The sequence below is a fragment of the Hemitrygon akajei genome, chromosome 6 (genome assembly GCF_048418815.1).
Source record: "Hemitrygon akajei chromosome 6, sHemAka1.3, whole genome shotgun sequence".
Taxonomy (NCBI): Eukaryota; Metazoa; Chordata; class Chondrichthyes; order Myliobatiformes; family Dasyatidae; genus Hemitrygon; species Hemitrygon akajei.
In genome coordinates, this window is record NC_133129.1 from 1,438,690 (window position 1) to 1,454,786 (window position 16,097).

General features: G+C 52.6%; 1 non-coding gene across 1 annotated transcript; it reads left to right on the forward strand.

The window, feature by feature from the left end:
- The first annotated feature begins 14,652 nt into the window (after positions 1–14,652).
- Positions 14,653–14,725, forward strand: trnak-uuu (transfer RNA lysine (anticodon UUU)). The gene has a single exon. It is a non-coding gene; the product is annotated as a tRNA-Lys (tRNA).
- The last annotated feature ends 1,372 nt before the right edge of the window (positions 14,726–16,097 follow it).

Here is a 16,097-nt window from a genome sequence, read left to right on the forward strand (position 1 = left end):
CTGGTGGAGATGGTGGGTCGGGAAGGTGCTGGTGGAGGTGGTGGGTCGGGAAGGTGCTGGTGGAGATGGTGGGTCGGGAAGGTGCTGGTGGAGGTGGTGGGTCGGGAAGGTGTTGGTGGAGGTGGTGTGTCGGGAAGGTGCTGGTGGAGACGGTGGGTCGGGAAGGTGCTGGTGGAGACGGTGGGTCGGGAAGGTGCTGGTGGCGGTGGTGGGTCGGGAAGGTGCTGGTGGAGATTGTGGGTCGGGAAGGTGCTGGTGGAGATGGTGGGTCGGGAAGGTGCTGGTGGAGGTGGTGGGTCGGGAAGGTGCTGGTGGTGGTGGTGGGTCGGGAAGGTGCTGGTGGTGCTGGTGGGTCGGGAAGGTGCTGGTGGAGGTGATGGGTTGGGAAGGTGCTTGTGGAGGTGGTGGGTCGGGAAGGTGCTGGTGGAGGTGGTGGGTCGGGAAGGTGTTGGTGGAGGTGGTGGGTCGGGAAGGTGCTGGTGGAGACGGTGGGTCGGGAAGGTGCTGGTGGAGGTGGTGGGTCGGGAAGGTGCTGGTGGTGCTGGTGGGTCGGGAAGGTGCTGGTGGTGCTGGTGGGTCGGGAAGGTGCTGGTGGAGGTGATGGGTCGGGAAGGTGCTGGTGGAGGTGGTGGGTCGGGAAGGTGCTGGTGGTGCTGGTGGGTCGGGAAGGTGCTGGTGGTGCTGTTGGGTCGGGAAGGTGCTGGTGGAGGTGATGGGTCGGGAAGGTGCTTGTGGAGGTGGTGGGTCGGGAAGGTGCTGGTGGAGGTGGTGGGTCGGGAAGGTGCTGGTGGAGGTGGTGGGTCGGGAAGGTGTTGGTGGAGGTGGTGGGTCGGGAAGGTGCTGGTGGAGACGGTGGGTCGGGAAGGTGCTGGTGGAGGTGGTGGGTCGGGAAGGTGCTGGTGGTGCTGGTGGGTCGGGAAGGTGCTGGTGGTGCTGGTGGGTCGGGAAGGTGCTGGTGGTGATGGAGGGTCGGGAAGGTGCTGGTGGAGACGGTGGGTCGGGAAGGTGTTGGTGGAGGTGGTGGGTCGGGAAGGTGCTGGTGGAGGTGGTGGGTCGGGAAGGTGCTGGTGGAGATGGTGGGTCGGGAAGGTGCTGGTGGAGGTGGTGGGTCGGGAAGGTGCTGGTGGTGGTGGTGGGTCGGGAAGGTGCTGGTGGTGCTGGTGGGTCGGGAAGGTGCTGGTGGAGGTGATGGGTTGGGAAGGTGCTTGTGGAGGTGGTGGGTCGGGAAGGTGCTGGTGGAGGTGGTGGGTCGGGAAGGTGTTGGTGGAGGTGGTGGGTCGGGAAGGTGCTGGTGGAGACGGTGGGTCGGGAAGGTGCTGGTGGAGGTGGTGGGTCGGGAAGGTGCTGGTGGAGATGCTGGGTTGGTGATGCACTGTGGCGACCCAATTACTAGCACACTCGAACCGGCTGACAATTAGCCAGCGTGCAGGCACAAAGGCTAGGTCCGCAACAAAGGGAGAAAGCCTGAGGGGGTTTTCAGTACGTGCCTCTCGAGGCATCCGGCGGGGGAGAGAGGTTTTAAAGCAAGGCTGTGAAGTTGGATTAAACTTTATCTTTGACTGCAGTTTACCGACTCCGTGTCGTTACTTTAGCGCTGCGTGTAGCACACCGCTACAGCACCGTCAATAACTCTCGGAGACTGGAAGTGAAGGATAGGCTTCTATTTGCAGCAAAATGGAGCACGACATCTCGGAGACTGAGGGAGGAGCAGTGCCCCAATCGCCTCTATACAGGGGTCTGTGGGGGGAGCCACAGGAGCAGTCAGCAGAGGGGCGTGACCAGACAGGTATACACATAGTTTACCATATTCACACCCCCCCCCCCCCCCCTTGTTTTAAAAGGGAGTCCCCACAGGGCGAAGTTTCTTACAAGTATATTTACAGGTCAAGTCTATCAGGCGGTCGAGTCTGTCGCTGCGATCTACGTAGCACCGGTGGTGATTGCACCGGTGACGGTGGTTGTGCTGGCTCCGGCCTGACTTGAGGTGCCAGCCCATTAGGCGTCAGTAATCCCTCATGCGAGTGCGTGGCACTGGGTACGGGAGTGTCGTGAGGAGTCTGTGTAGGGCTTGGTGTGCACGGTGTCTCGTGAGTATATACATCGGTGGGTACAGGGTTCATAGTCACCGTGGAGTGTTCGGGGTAGAGGTCTGGGGCTCCTGCAGACACCAGGTCACGGACGGAGACCGTGTCCTCCCGCCCATCAGGTAAGACCACGTAGGCATACTGGGGGTTCGCATGAAGTAGGTGAACCCTCTTGACCATCGGGGAGTATTTATTGCTCCTCACATGTTTCCGGAGCAGCACTGGCCCTGGGGACGTCAGCCAAGCTGGTAGGGTGGTCCCAGTGGCAGACTTCCTGGGAAAAGAAAAGAGTCGCTCATGAGGGGTGGCATTGGTGGATGTGCATAACGGAGCGGATGGAATGGAGTGCCTCGGGGAGGACCTCCTGCCAGCGAGAGACCGGCAATCCCTTTGACCTAAGGGCTAAGAGTGTGGCCTTCCGCACCGTGGCATTCTCCCTCTCCACCTGTCCATTCCCCCGGGGATTATAGCTCGTGGTCCTACTAGTAGCAATACCCCTAGCCAGCAGGTATTGGCGCAGCTCGTCACTCATAAACGAGGACCCTCTATCACTGTGGATATAGCAGGGATATCCACAGAGTGAAGAGCTGGTGCAGGGCTTTTATGATGGACGTGGCAGTGGTATCGGGGCAGGGGATGGCAAAGGGGAACTGTGAGTACTTGTCCATTATGTTGAGAAAGTACACATTGCGGTTGGTGGAGAGAAGGCGGCCCTTAAAGTTGACACTCAGTCGCTCAAAATGGTGGGTGGCCTTGATAAGTTGTGCCTTTTCAGGACAGTAGAAGTGCGGTTTGCACTCAGCACAGACTTGGCAGTCCCTGGTCATCGTCCTGATTTCCTCAAGGGAGTGAGGCAGGTTCCGGGCTTTCACGAAATGGTAAAGCCGGGTGACCCCCGGGTGGCAAAGATCTGCATGGAGGGCGTATAGCCGGTCGAGCTGTGCACTGGCACATGCTCCCCGGGATAGGGCATCAGGGGTCTCACTGAGCCTTCCAGGCCGGTACAGGATGTCATAGTTGTAGGTGGAGAATTCTATTGTGCATCGTGGCAGGATCGGTCACATGAATCTCCTCCAGGTACGATTCGAAGCATGGTAGACAGAGTTCGAAAGCGTCGCCGGCTTCCAGGGATTGAGGGTCGAGATCCAATCTGTCGGGTCGTAAAATGCTCTCCATGTTTTAAAATTGCTGCTAATAAAATTGATGCACCATCAATAACTCTGGAAGCGAACGATAGGTTTTTATTAGCATCAAAAATGGAGCACGACATCTCGGAGACTGAGGGAGGAGCAGTGCCCCAATCGCCTTTATACAGGGGTCTGTGGGAGGAGCCACAGGAGCAGTCAGCAGAGGGGCGTGTCCAGACAGGTATATGTAGTTTACCACAGTCGGAAAGGTGCTGGTGGAGGTGGTGGGTTGGGAAGGAGCTGGTGGAGATGGTGGGTTGGGAAGCTGCTGGTGGAGGTGGTGGGTCGGGAAGGTGTTGGTGGAGGTGGTGGGTCGGGAAGGTGCTGGTGGAGATGGTGGGTTGGGAAGGTGCTGGTGGAGGTGGTGGGTCGGGAAGGTGCTGGTGGAGATGGTGGGTCGGGAAGGTGCTGGTGGAGACGGTGGGTCGGGAAGGTGCTGGTGGTGATGGAGGGTCGGGAAGGTGCTGGTGGAGATGGTGGGTCGGGAAGGTGTTGGTGGAGGTGGTGGGTCGGGAAGGTGCTGGTGGAGGTGGTGGGTCGGGAAGGTGCTGGTGGAGATTGTGGGTCGGGAAGGTGCTGGTGGAGACGGTGGGTCGGGAAGGTGCTGGTGGAGACGGGTCGGGAAGGTGCTGGTGGAGGTGGTGGGTCGGGAAGGTGTTGGTGGAGATTGTGGGTCGGGAAGGTGCTGGTGGAGATGCTGGGTCGGGAAGGTGCTGGTGGAGATTGTGGGTCGGGAAGGTGCTGGTGGAGACGGTGGGTCGGGAAGGTGCTGGTGGAGACGGGTCGGGAAGGTGCTGGTGGAGGTGGTGGGTCGGGAAGGTGCTGGTGGAGATTGTGGGTCGGGAAGGTGCTGGTGGAGATGGTGGGTCGGGAAGGTGCTGGTGGAGGTGGTGGGTCGGGAAGGTGCTGGTGGTGGTGGTGGGTCGGGAAGGTGCTGGTGGTGCTGGTGGGTCGGGAAGGTGCTGGTGGTGCTGGTGGGTCGGGAAGGTGCTGGTGGAGGTGATGGGTTGGGAAGGTGCTTGTGGAGGTGGTGGGTCGGGAAGGTGCTGGTGGAGGTGGTGGGTCGGGAAGGTGCTGGTGGAGGTGGTGGGTCGGGAAGGTGTTGGTGGAGGTGGTGGGTCGGGAAGGTGCTGGTTGAGGTGGTGGGTCGGGAAGGTGCTGGTTGAGGTGGTGGGTCGGGAAGGTGCTGGTGGAGGTGGTGGGTCGGGAAGGTGCTGATGGAGGTGGTGGTCGGGAAGGTGTTGGTGGAGATGGTGGGTCGGGAAGGTGCTGGTGGAGGTGGTGGGTCGGGAAGGTGCTGGTGGAGGTGGTGGCTCGGGAAGGTGCTGGTGGAGATGGTGGGTCGGGAAGGTGCTGATGGAGGTGGTGGTCGGGAAGGTGTTGGTGGAGATGGTGGGTCGGGAAGGTGCTGGTCGAGGTGGTGGGTCGGGAAGGTGCTGGTCGAGGTGGTGGGTCGGGAAGGTGCTGGTGGAGATGCTGGGTTGGTGATGCACTGTGGCGACCCAATTACTAGCACACACGAACCGGCTGACAATTAGCCAGCGTGCAGGCACAAAGGCTAGGTCCGCAACAAAGGGAGAAAGCCTGAGGGGGTTTTCGGTACGTGTCTCTCGAGGCATCCGGCGGGGGAGAGAGGTTTTAAAGCAAGGCTGTGAAGTTGGAATAAACTTTATCTTTGACTGCAGTTTACCGACTCCGTGTCGTTATTTTAGCGCTGCGTGTAGCACACCACCACAGCCCCGTCAATAACTCTCGGAGACTGGAAGTGAACGATAGGCTTTTATTAGCAGCAAAATGGAGCACGACATCTCGGAGACTGAGGGAGGAGCAGTGCCCCAATCGCCTCTATACAGGGGTCTGTGGGAGGAGCCACAGGAGCAGTCAGCAGAGGGGCGTGACCAGACAGGTATACACATAGTTTACCATATTCACACCCCCCCCCCCCCTTGTTTTAAAAGGGAGTCCCCACAGGGCGAAGTTTCTTACAAGTATATTTACAGGTCAAGTCTATCAGGTGGTCGAGTCCGTTGCTGCGATCTACGTAGCACCGGTGGTGATTGCACCGGTGACGGTGGTTGTGCTGGCTCCGGCCTGACTTGAGGTGCCAGCCCGTTAGGCGTCAGTAATCCCTCATGCGAGTGCGTGGCACTGGGTATGGGAGTGTCGTGAGGAGTCTGTGTAGGGCTTGGTGTGCACGGTGTCTCGTGAGTATATACATCGCTGGGTAAGGGGTTCATAGTCACCGTGGAGTGTTCGGGGTATGGGGTCTGGTGCTCCTGTGGGCGCCAGGTCACGGACGGAGACCGTGTCCTCCCGCCCATCAGGTAAGACCACGTAGGCATACTGGGGGTTCGCATGAAGTAGGTGAACCCTCTCGACCATCAGGGAGTATTTATTGCTCCTCGCATGTTTCCGGAGCAGCACTGGCCCTGGGGACGGCAGCCAAGTCGGTAGGGTGGTCCCAGTGACAGACTTCCTGGGAAAAGAAAAGAGTCGCTCATGAGGGGTGGCATTGGTGGATGTGCATAACGGAGCGGATGGAGTGGAGCACCTCGGGGAGGACCTCCTGCCAGCGAGAGACCGGCAATCCCTTTGACCTAAGGGCTAAGAGTGTGGCCTCCCGCACCGTGGCATTCTCCCTCTCCACCTGTCCATTCCCCCGGGGATTATAGCTCGTGGTCCTACTAGTAGCAATACCCCTAGCCAGCAGGTATTGGCGCAGCTCGTCACTCATAAACGAGGACCCTCTATCACTGTGGATATAGCAGGGATATCCACAGAGTGAAGAGCTGGTGCAGGGCTTTTATGATGGACGTGGCAGTGGTATCGGGGCAGGGGATGGCAAAGGGGAACTGTGAGTACTCGTCCATTATGTTGAGAAAGTACACATTGCGGTTGGTGGAGAGAAGGCGGCCCTTAAAGTTGACACTCAGTCGCTCAAAATGGCGGGTGGCCTTGATAAGTTGTGCCTTTTCAGGACAGTAGAAGTGCAGTTTGCACTCAGCGCAGACTTGGCAGTCCCTGGTCATCGTCCTGATTTCCTCAAGGGAGTGAGGCAGGTTCCGGGCTTTCACGAAATGGTAAAGCCGGGTGACCCCCGGGTGGCAAAGATCTGCATGGAGGGCGTATAGCCGGTCGAGCTGCACGCTGGCACATGCTCCCCGGGATAGGGCATCAGGGGTCTCACTGAGCCTTCCAGGCCGGTACAGGATGTCATAGTTGTAGGTGGAGAATTCTATTGTGCATCGTGGCAGGATCGGTCACATGAATCTCCTCCAGGTACGATTCGAAGCATGGTAGACAGAGTTCGAAAGCGTCGCCGGCTTCCAGGGATTGAGGGTCGAGATCCAATCTGTCGGGTCGTAAAATGCTCTCCATGTTTTAAAATTGCTGCTAATAAAATTGATGCACCATCAATAACTCTGGAAGCGAACGATAGGTTTTTATTAGCATCAAAAATGGAGCACGACATCTCGGAGACTGAGGGAGGAGCAGTGCCCCAATCGCCTTTATACAGGGGTCTGTGGGAGGAGCCACAGGAGCAGTCAGCAGAGGGGCGTGTCCAGACAGGTATATGTAGTTTACCACAGTCGGAAAGGTGCTGGTGGAGGTGGTGGGTTGGGAAGGTGCTGGTGGAGGTGGTGGGTCGGGAAGGTGCTGGTGGAGGTGGTGGGTCGGGAAGGTGTTGGTGGAGGTGGTGGGTCGGGAAGGTGCTGGTGGAGATGGTGGGTCGGGAAGGTGCTGGTGGAGGTGGTGGGTCGGGAAGGTGCTGGTGGAGATGGTGGGTCGGGAAGGTGCTGGTGGAGGTGGTGGGTCGGGAAGGTGTTGGTGGAGGTGGTGTGTCGGGAAGGTGCTGGTGGAGATGGTGGGTCGGGAAGGTGCTGGTGGAGTTGGTGGGTCGGGAAGGTGCTGGTGGAGATGGTGGGTCGGGAAGGTGCTGGTAGAGATGGTGGGTCGGGAAGGTGCTGGTGGAGGTGGTGGGTCGGGAAGGTGCTGGTGGAGGTGGTGGGTCGGGAAGGTGCCGGTGGAGATGGTGGGTTGGGAAGGTGCTGGTGGAGATGGTGGGTTGGGAAGGTGCTGTCTGAGGAGTCTTGGTTACTGCAGTGTGTCCTGTGGATGGTACAAACTGCTGCGACTGTGTGTCGTGATGGTGAGTGAATGGTTGTGATGAGGTGTCTGTCAAGTGGGCTGCTGTGTCTTGTATGGTTTCAAGCTTAAGTGTTAGTCATAGAGCTCTACAGCACAGAAACAGGTCCTTCAGCCCATCTAGTCCATGCCAAATTGTTCTGCCTAATCCTATTGATCTGCACTTGGACCAAACCCATCCATGTACTTATCCATATTAGTCTTAAATACCGAAATCAGCCCCACATCCCCCATTTCTGCTGGCAGCTTGCTCCACACTCTCACCACCCTCTGAGTGAAGAAATTCTCCCTTGTGTTCCTCTAAACTTTCCACCTTTCACTCTTAATCTATGACCTCATTCTAGTCTCACTCAACCTCAGTGGAAAATGCCTGCTTGCATTTACCCCAGCTATACCCCTCATCATTTTGTATACCTCTATCAAATCTCCCCTCATTCTCCTACGCTTTAAAAAATAAAGTCCAAACCTATTCAACCTTTCCGTATATCTCAGGTCCTCGAATTCCAGCAACATCCTTGTAAACTTTCTCTGTACCCTTTTGACCTTATTTACATATTTCCTGTAGGGAGGTGACCAAAACTGCACAAAATACTCTAAATAAGGCCTCACCAATGTCTGATACAACTCCAACATAACATCCCATCTCCTGTACTCAATACTTTGATTTATAAAGGCCAATGTGCCAAAAGCTTTCTTCATAACCCTCTCTTGTTGAAGCTGCACTCATGCAGACAAGTGGAGAATGTTCCAGAATACTCTGGAAATTTTCCAACGATTGCAAACATTTGCTTTGGTGTGACAGCCGTGCACAAGGGTGAAGTCCACTTTCCCTAGGGATTGCTCCCCCCCCACCCCCATGATTCCTTTGTCCGTTCCTCCCTTCTGGCACTTAACCCTGCAAATGGAAGAAGTGCTACACCCACTCATTCACCTCATCCCTCACCTGCCTCAGGGCCTTCCAGGTGAGGCAACACTTTGCTTCTGAAGCTGCTGGGGTCATCGACTGTATCCGGTGCTCCTGATGCAGCCTCCTCTACGTTGGTGAGACCTGATGTAGATTGGGGGACCGCTTCGTCGAGAACCTTTACTCCATCTGCAACAGGCGGGATTTCCCGATGACCAACCACTTTAACTCCAATCCCCAATCCCATTTTGATATGCCAGCCCATGGCCCCCTACTGCCACAGTGAGGCCACTCACACTCCAGTGGGGCTACACAACATATTCTGTCTGGGAAGACTCAAACCTGATAGCATCAACATTGATTTCTTTAACTTATGGTAATTTTCCCTCTTCCCCCTTCCTGCTTCTTACAATCCCCACTCTGGCTCGGCTCTTAACTTGTCTCACCTGCCTATCACCTCTCCCGGTTCCTCTCCTCCTCCTCCAGCCCTTTACCTTTTCCACTGAAAACCTCCCAACTTAATTCCCCCTTTCTGCCCCACCCACCATCTCCCTCATTTGATCTCACCAATTCTCCTGCCAACTTGTACTTCTCCTTCCCAGTCTTTTTATTCTGGCATCTCCCTCCTTCCCTTCCAGACCTGATGAAGGGTCCCACCCCATAGGCAGCTGCCTGACTTGCTGAGTTCCTCCAGTATTTTGTGTGTGTGTGTGTTGCTCTGGATTTCCAGCATCTGCAGAATCTCTTTGCTTTGATGTTGGGTTTGCTAACGTGCTCCTTGCTTTTCCCAATCGTCCCTTTGCTGGCTCAGCACGGTTCTCTCTGTCTCTCCGAAGCTGTTGAATCACAGGAGATACCAGGCTGACAGTCCAGTGCGGCGGTCAGCAAGTGCAGTGGTATAACAAGGAACCAGCCCAGGAACACTCCATAGAACTCAAAACAGTACAGCACTGGAACAGGCCCTGTGAAACCTGAATGAACAATGAACAGACACTACTTCACTAATATGTGTGTGTGACAGGAATCATATATATTTAAATTAAATTAAATGTATATAATTCCAGTCAAAGCTTTAACTAGTCTGGCCATTTTCCTCAGACCTCTCATTAACAAGGCACTTTTGTCCACAGAACTGCCATTAACCAGATTTTTTTAAAATGCTTCTCGCACCATTCTCTGTAAACTCGAGAGACTTGTGCATGAAAATCCCAGGAGATTTCCAGTTTCTGAGACACATCCAGCACCAACAATCTGCGGCCGCATACGGGACTCCCTGTTGGTCTGTTGCCTCCCAGATGCAAGAGTCGGGAATGCCTCAGAGCGGCTGCAGGCCACGCTGGAAGGGAAGGGTAAACTGCCGGTTGTCTTGGTGCATGTCGGTTCCAAGGAAAAACTGGGAAGAGGTCCCTCACGAGAGACTCATCCAGAAAGTCATGAGGCATGGGATGTGGAACCTTGGCTGTTTGGATAAAAAATTGGCTTAAAGGAAGAAAGCAGAGGGTAGTTGTGGAAGGAATGTATTCTGCCTGGAGGTCGGTGACTAGTGGAGTGCTGCAGGGATCTGTCCTGGGACCCCTGCTATTTGTAATTTTTATAAATGACCTGGATGCAGAAGCGGAAGGATGGGTGAGTAAGTTTGCGGATGACACGAAGATTGGAGGAGTTGTGAATGGAGCTGTAGGTTGTCAAAGGTTACAAGAGGATATAGACAGGCTGCAGAGTTGGGCGGAAAAATGGCAGATGGAGTTCAATCCGGACAAGTGTGAGGTGATGCATTTTGGAAGGACAAACCAGAAGACTGAGTACAAGATTAATGGTCAGTTACTTAAGAGAGTGGATGAACAAAGGGACCTTGGGGTTCAAATCCATACGTCCCTCAAGGTCGCTGTGCAGGTTGATAGGGTAATTAAGAAGGCCTATGGGATGCTAGGCTTCATTAACAATGGGACTGAGTTCAAGAGTAGAGAGGTCATGTTGCAACTCTACAAATCTCTGGTGAGACCGCACTTAGAGTATTGTGTTCAGTTCTGGTCACCTCATTATAGGAAGGATGTGGAAGCTATGGAGAGGGTGCAGAGGAGATTTACCAGGATGTTGCCTGGTTTGGAGAACAAGTCATATGAAGTAAGGTTAGCAGAGCTGGGACTTTTCTCTTTGGAGCGTAGAAGAATGAGAGGGGACTTGATAGAGGTCTACAAGATTATGAGAGGCATAGATAGGGTGGATAGTCAGTTCCTATTTCCCAAGGCACCAATAGCAAACACCAGAGGGCATAGGTACAAAACTAAGGGAGGGAAGTTTAGAGGAGACATCAAAGGTAAGTTTTTTACACAGAGAGTTGTGAGTGCCTGGAATGACTCACCAGGGATGGTGGTGGAGGCTAAAACATTAGGGGTATTTAAGAGCCTCTTGGACAGGCACATGGATGAAAGAAAAATGGAGGGTTATGGGGTAGTGTGGGTTTAGTACTTTTTTTAAAGGATTATATGGGTCGGCACAACATGGAGGGCTGAAGGGCCTGTACTGTGCTGTAGTGTTCTATGTCCTTCAACACCGGGAACTCAGAGATAAAATCTCAATAACTCGTACCTGAGCCACATGCTGGTCAAAGTAGTAACAGCAGCGTAGAGCGGTACTGGCCCTAAGTGAAAACTTTTAACCTTCTCTAACATCAATAACACTTCAATCGATCTATCACACACACAGCTCTCCACTGTTTCGGATGAATATGAGGCTTCAGCAGTGGCGCAGAGGGGAGGGTTTCAGATTTCTGGAGCATTGGAACCGGTTGTGGGGGAGATGGGGCCACTACAAACCGGACAGTCTACACCAGTGTCTGACAATAGACAATAGGTGCAGAAGTAGACCATTCGGCCCCTCGAGCCTGCACCGCCATTCTGAGATCATGGCTGATCATCTACTATCAATACCCGGTTCCTGCCTTGTCCCCATATCCCTTGATTCCCCTATCCATAAGATACCTATCTAGCTCCTTCTTGAACGCATCCAGAGAATTGGCCTCCACTGCCTTCCGAGGCAGTGCATTCCAGACCCCCACAACTCTCTGGGAGAAGAAGTTCTTCCTTAACTCTGTCCTAAATGACCTACCCCTTATTCTCAAACCATGCCCTCTGGTACTGGACTCTCCCAGCATCTGGAACATATTTCCTGCCTCTATCTTGTCCAATCCCTTAATAATCTTATATGTTGCAGTCAGATCCCCTCTCAATCTCCTTAATTCCAGCATGTACAAGCCCAGTCTCTCTAACCTCTCTGCGTAAGACAGTCTGGACATCCCAGGAATTAACCTCGTGAATCTACGCTGCACTTCCTCTACAGCCAGGATGTCCTTCCTTAACCCTGGAGACCAAAACTGTACACAATACTCCAGGTGTGGTCTCACCAGGGCCCTGTACAAATGCAAGAGGATTTCCTTGCTCTTGTACTCAATTCCCTTTGTAATAAAGGCCAACATTCAATTAGCCTTCTTCACTGCCTGCTGCACTTGCTCATTCACCTTCAGTGACTGATGAACAAGGACTCCTAGATCTCTTTGTATTTCTCCCTTACCTAACTCTACACTGTTCAGATAATAATCTGCCTTCCTGTTCTTACTCCCAAAGTGGATAACCTCACACTTATTCACATTAAACATCATCTACCAAGTATCTGCCCACTCACCCAGCCGATCCAAGTCACCCTGAATTCTCCTAACATCCTCATCACATGTCACACTGCCTCCCAGCTTAGTATCATCAGCAAACTTGCTGATGTTATTCTCAATGGCTTCATCTAAATCACTGATGTAAATCGTAAACAGCTGTGGTCCCAATACTGAGCCCTGTGGCACCCCACTAGTCACCACCTGCCATTCTGAGAAACACCCATTCACCACTATCCTTTGCTTTCTATCTACCAACCAGTTTTCTATCCATGTCAATATCTTCCCCCCAATGCCATGAGCTCTGATTTTACCCACCAATCTCCTATGTGGGACCTTATCAAATGCCTTCTGAAAATCGAGGTATACTACATCCACTGGATCTCCCCCGTCTAACTTCCTGGTTACATCCTCGAAAATCTCCAATAGATTAGTCAAGCATGATTTGCCCTTGGTAAATCCATGCTGGCTCGGCCCAATCCTATCACTGCTATCTAGATATGCCACTATTTCATCTTTAATAATGGACTCTAGCATCTTCCCCACTACTGATGTTAGGCTGACAGGATGATAGTTCTCTGTTTTCTCCCTCCCTCCTTTCTTAAAAAGTGGGATAACATTAGCCATTCTCCAATCCTTAGGAATTGATCCTGAATCTAAGGAACATTGGAAAATGATTACCAATGCATCCACAATTTCCAGGGCCACCTCCTTTAGTACCCTAGGATGCAGACCATCTGGACCTGGGGATTTGTCAGCCTTCAGTCCCATCAGTCTACTCATCACCGTTTCCTGACAAAGGGTCTCGGCCCGAAACGTCGACAGCGCTTCTCCCTATAGATGCTGCCTGGCCTGCTGTGTTCCACCAGCATTTTGTGTGTGTTGTTTGAATTTCCAGCATCTGCAGATTTTCTCGAGTCTACACCTGGACAGGACGGCGATCAGTGTCGGGCTGGGGGGGGGGGGGGTGTCAGAATTGTTTGCGGGTGCCGTTAGGGATGGTTTATGGCGGGGTGGGGGGGGTGGGATCCAGGCAGAAACCGAACCACAAGTTAGAAAAAGTCAGGGAGGAATACAGTAAAGTCACGTGTACAGGTTACTAAATTCTAAAAGGACAGTGAGTGTCGGGGCGCCTGTATCTGTAGTATTCGAAACAAGCCGAGTAACTGTGGCACAGGTGCGGTTTTGTGGTTACTACAGAAACATGGCCGCAGGGTGGAGATGGTTGACAATTAAATATCAGCTTACAGAGGAGGGAGAGGCAGGAAAACAAGGGAGCTGGGGTAGCACTTTTAACTTATCATGAGATCAGGGCAGCAGTGAGAGGTGATATAAGATCTAAAGAACAGAACGCTGAGTCTATCTGAGCGGAGATTAGGAACAGTAACTCTCTGCTGGGATTGTCTATAGGCCACCAAATGACAGTGACATGGGCAATAAACCAAGAAATATTTGGTGCATGTACGAATCAATTGGCAGTTGTCATGGGAAATTTAAGAGCAGAAGACACAGGTAGTGAATCAGGCCATTTGGCCCATCAAGTCTGCTCCACCATTCCATCAAGGCTGATATATCATCCCTTTCAATGCCATTTCCTGCCTTCTCCCCATAACTTTTGACACCTTGATTAATCAAGAAACTTTCAGCCTCTGCTTTAAATATACCCAATGATTTGGCCTCCATAGCCGCCCATGGCAATGAATTCCTCCTCGTCTCTGTTCAAAATGGATGAATCTATTCTGAGGCTGTGCCCTCTGGTCCTAGACTCACCCACTGTATCTAGGCTTTTCAGTATTTGATAGGTTTCAATGAGATCCCCCCCCCACCCCCATTCTTCTAAACTCCAGTGAGTACAGGCCCAGAGCCATCAAATGCTCCTCATACGTTAACCCTTTCATTGCTGGGATAGTTCTCGCGAACCTCCTCTGCACAAAGCACAGCTTGCACATAGATTTGTTGAATCAAGTTGGTCGAGACAGTCTTTGGGAGGACTTGTTGGAATGTATCCACAATAGTTAGTGAGCCTCCGAGGGAAACTGGCACCTCAGAGCTGGGGTCCTGTACAGTGAGACAGGTAAAATTAACGATCAGGATACTCTTGGAAAGATGGTGGAAATTCACATCTATCTATCCAAATGTTCCCTCTTTATTTTCACAGCTGCGCAGAACAACCATTGTTCCGAGTAGGAAATTTTACACAGCCCATAAACTGTGCGGCACTTTTTTTTTGTAATATGTATACTATGAGTATTTAGAATGAATGAAAATTGAAAAAAAAACAATTTTGATTTTATTTATTAATTGAAAGATATAACTAAATACTATACAACAAAGATGATGTTTCACGTTGTGAACATTTCCTAGCTGTGTCCAATTCCATCTGCGCGGCAACACAGGCTATGTGCGTGGGAGCATTTCAGTCGGTGTGCGGCCACGCAGGGAATGGAGTGAATGGAGGATGCGGCAGTTCAACCGAGCTGCACGGGCGACGCCGCACCTGGAGCAGTTCCGGTCTCCTTACTCGAGGAAAGGTATTCTGGCTTTGGAGGGGGGTTAACCAGGTTGATTCCAGATATGAGGGGGTTAACCTATAACTGAAATTCAGAAAAATAATATATCTTGTGGAAACAAAAAAGTATCATATAGATTAGTGTGTGCATATATGTAAGAGCCCGGATAGCTCAGTCGGTAGAGCATCAGACTTTTAATCTGAGGGTCCAGGGTTCAAGTCCCTGTTCGGGCGTTACGTTTTTGGGCGCATTCGGCGCAATGCCATTGCGGCTCGTTAGCGGAGGAGCTTGGAGTTCGATTCCGCCTCCACGTGGAATGAGTGAGGCTTTCCCCGCGAGTTTAAAGTAGCAGATTAATTGGCCGTTGTAAATGTTCATGTGATTAGATTAGGAGTCTCCGGGGCGGTATCGCTAAACAAACATAATAATTTAACTCACTGATTAAAATAAGAAAGTAGTAGATAAGATAGAAGCACGAAAATTGTTTCCACTTTCCAACGAAATCTGCGACAAGAACTAGCGGGCAGAGCCTCAAGACTCGGGGAATAGATTCAGATCGGAGATGAGGGGGAAGCTGCTTTCCCCAGTGAATTCTCTGCCTAGGGTAACAGTGGAGACTGCCTTATTAAATATATTTAAGACACAATTATGTTTTTGTATAGCAGGGGAAATTAAGCGTTACGGGGAAAAGGCAGGGCCAGATCAGCCACGATCTCATCGAACGGCGGAGCAGGTTGGCCGACTCCTGTATCTATTTCTTACCGCCGTTTTCTAACCTAGCAGTCTTGCCTGGGTAGTTGAAGAGATGCTTCCACCAGCGGGAGAGTCGCGGGCTAGGAGCAAAGTAGAGAGCGCTTCATTCAAAACTGGCGTGTGTAGAAATGTCTCGACGTGGTGCATCTCTTCCCCGGTGTAGGGGTGGGGGAGAGGCCGGGTCATTAGAGATATTTAAAGTGGAGACAGACAAAAATATTTGAAAGAGCGAGTGATCCGAGGGTTAGGGGAAAGTGGCGGAGTTGAGGCTAGCGCAGACCCGTCATGATTATATTGAATGGCGGGGCAGGGTCGACGGGCTTTCCGCTGCTGCTGGGTTCTGTTTCGGACTGCTGTTCGACGTAGCTGCTCGAATTCGGTAGGATCTTAATTATAACGAGACAGACAAAACCGAGCGGTAGAATATTGGACAAAGTGGGGGCGGAATAGGCTTCCTAACGCCGCCCAAGTCCACAGAACAGGAAAAGCTCGACCCTCTCCCTAACCGAGGAAACCCTGTTCTCTATTCCGGCGGACTGGAAGGGTGAGGTCTACAGTGAGATTCAACGGCAGGAAGGGTTTCCGCAACGCACAGAGGAAGACTCACTACAATCGAGGAAATCCCCAGTTTGTGGCGACTACATGTACTACAAGCAAGCTGGAGGAGCTCAGCAGGTCAAATCAAGACGCAGTTCATCCAGCTTGTTGGTACGTCTTGATTTGACCACAGCATCTGCAGTGTACTTTGTGTTTGCATGTACCACTGGACCCGGGCTTCCGAGGCCGAGGGAATGGAACTGCCCCCGTGTGCTGACTTTTCCACAGCTGGGGGTGGGGAAGCACTCTCCTGCA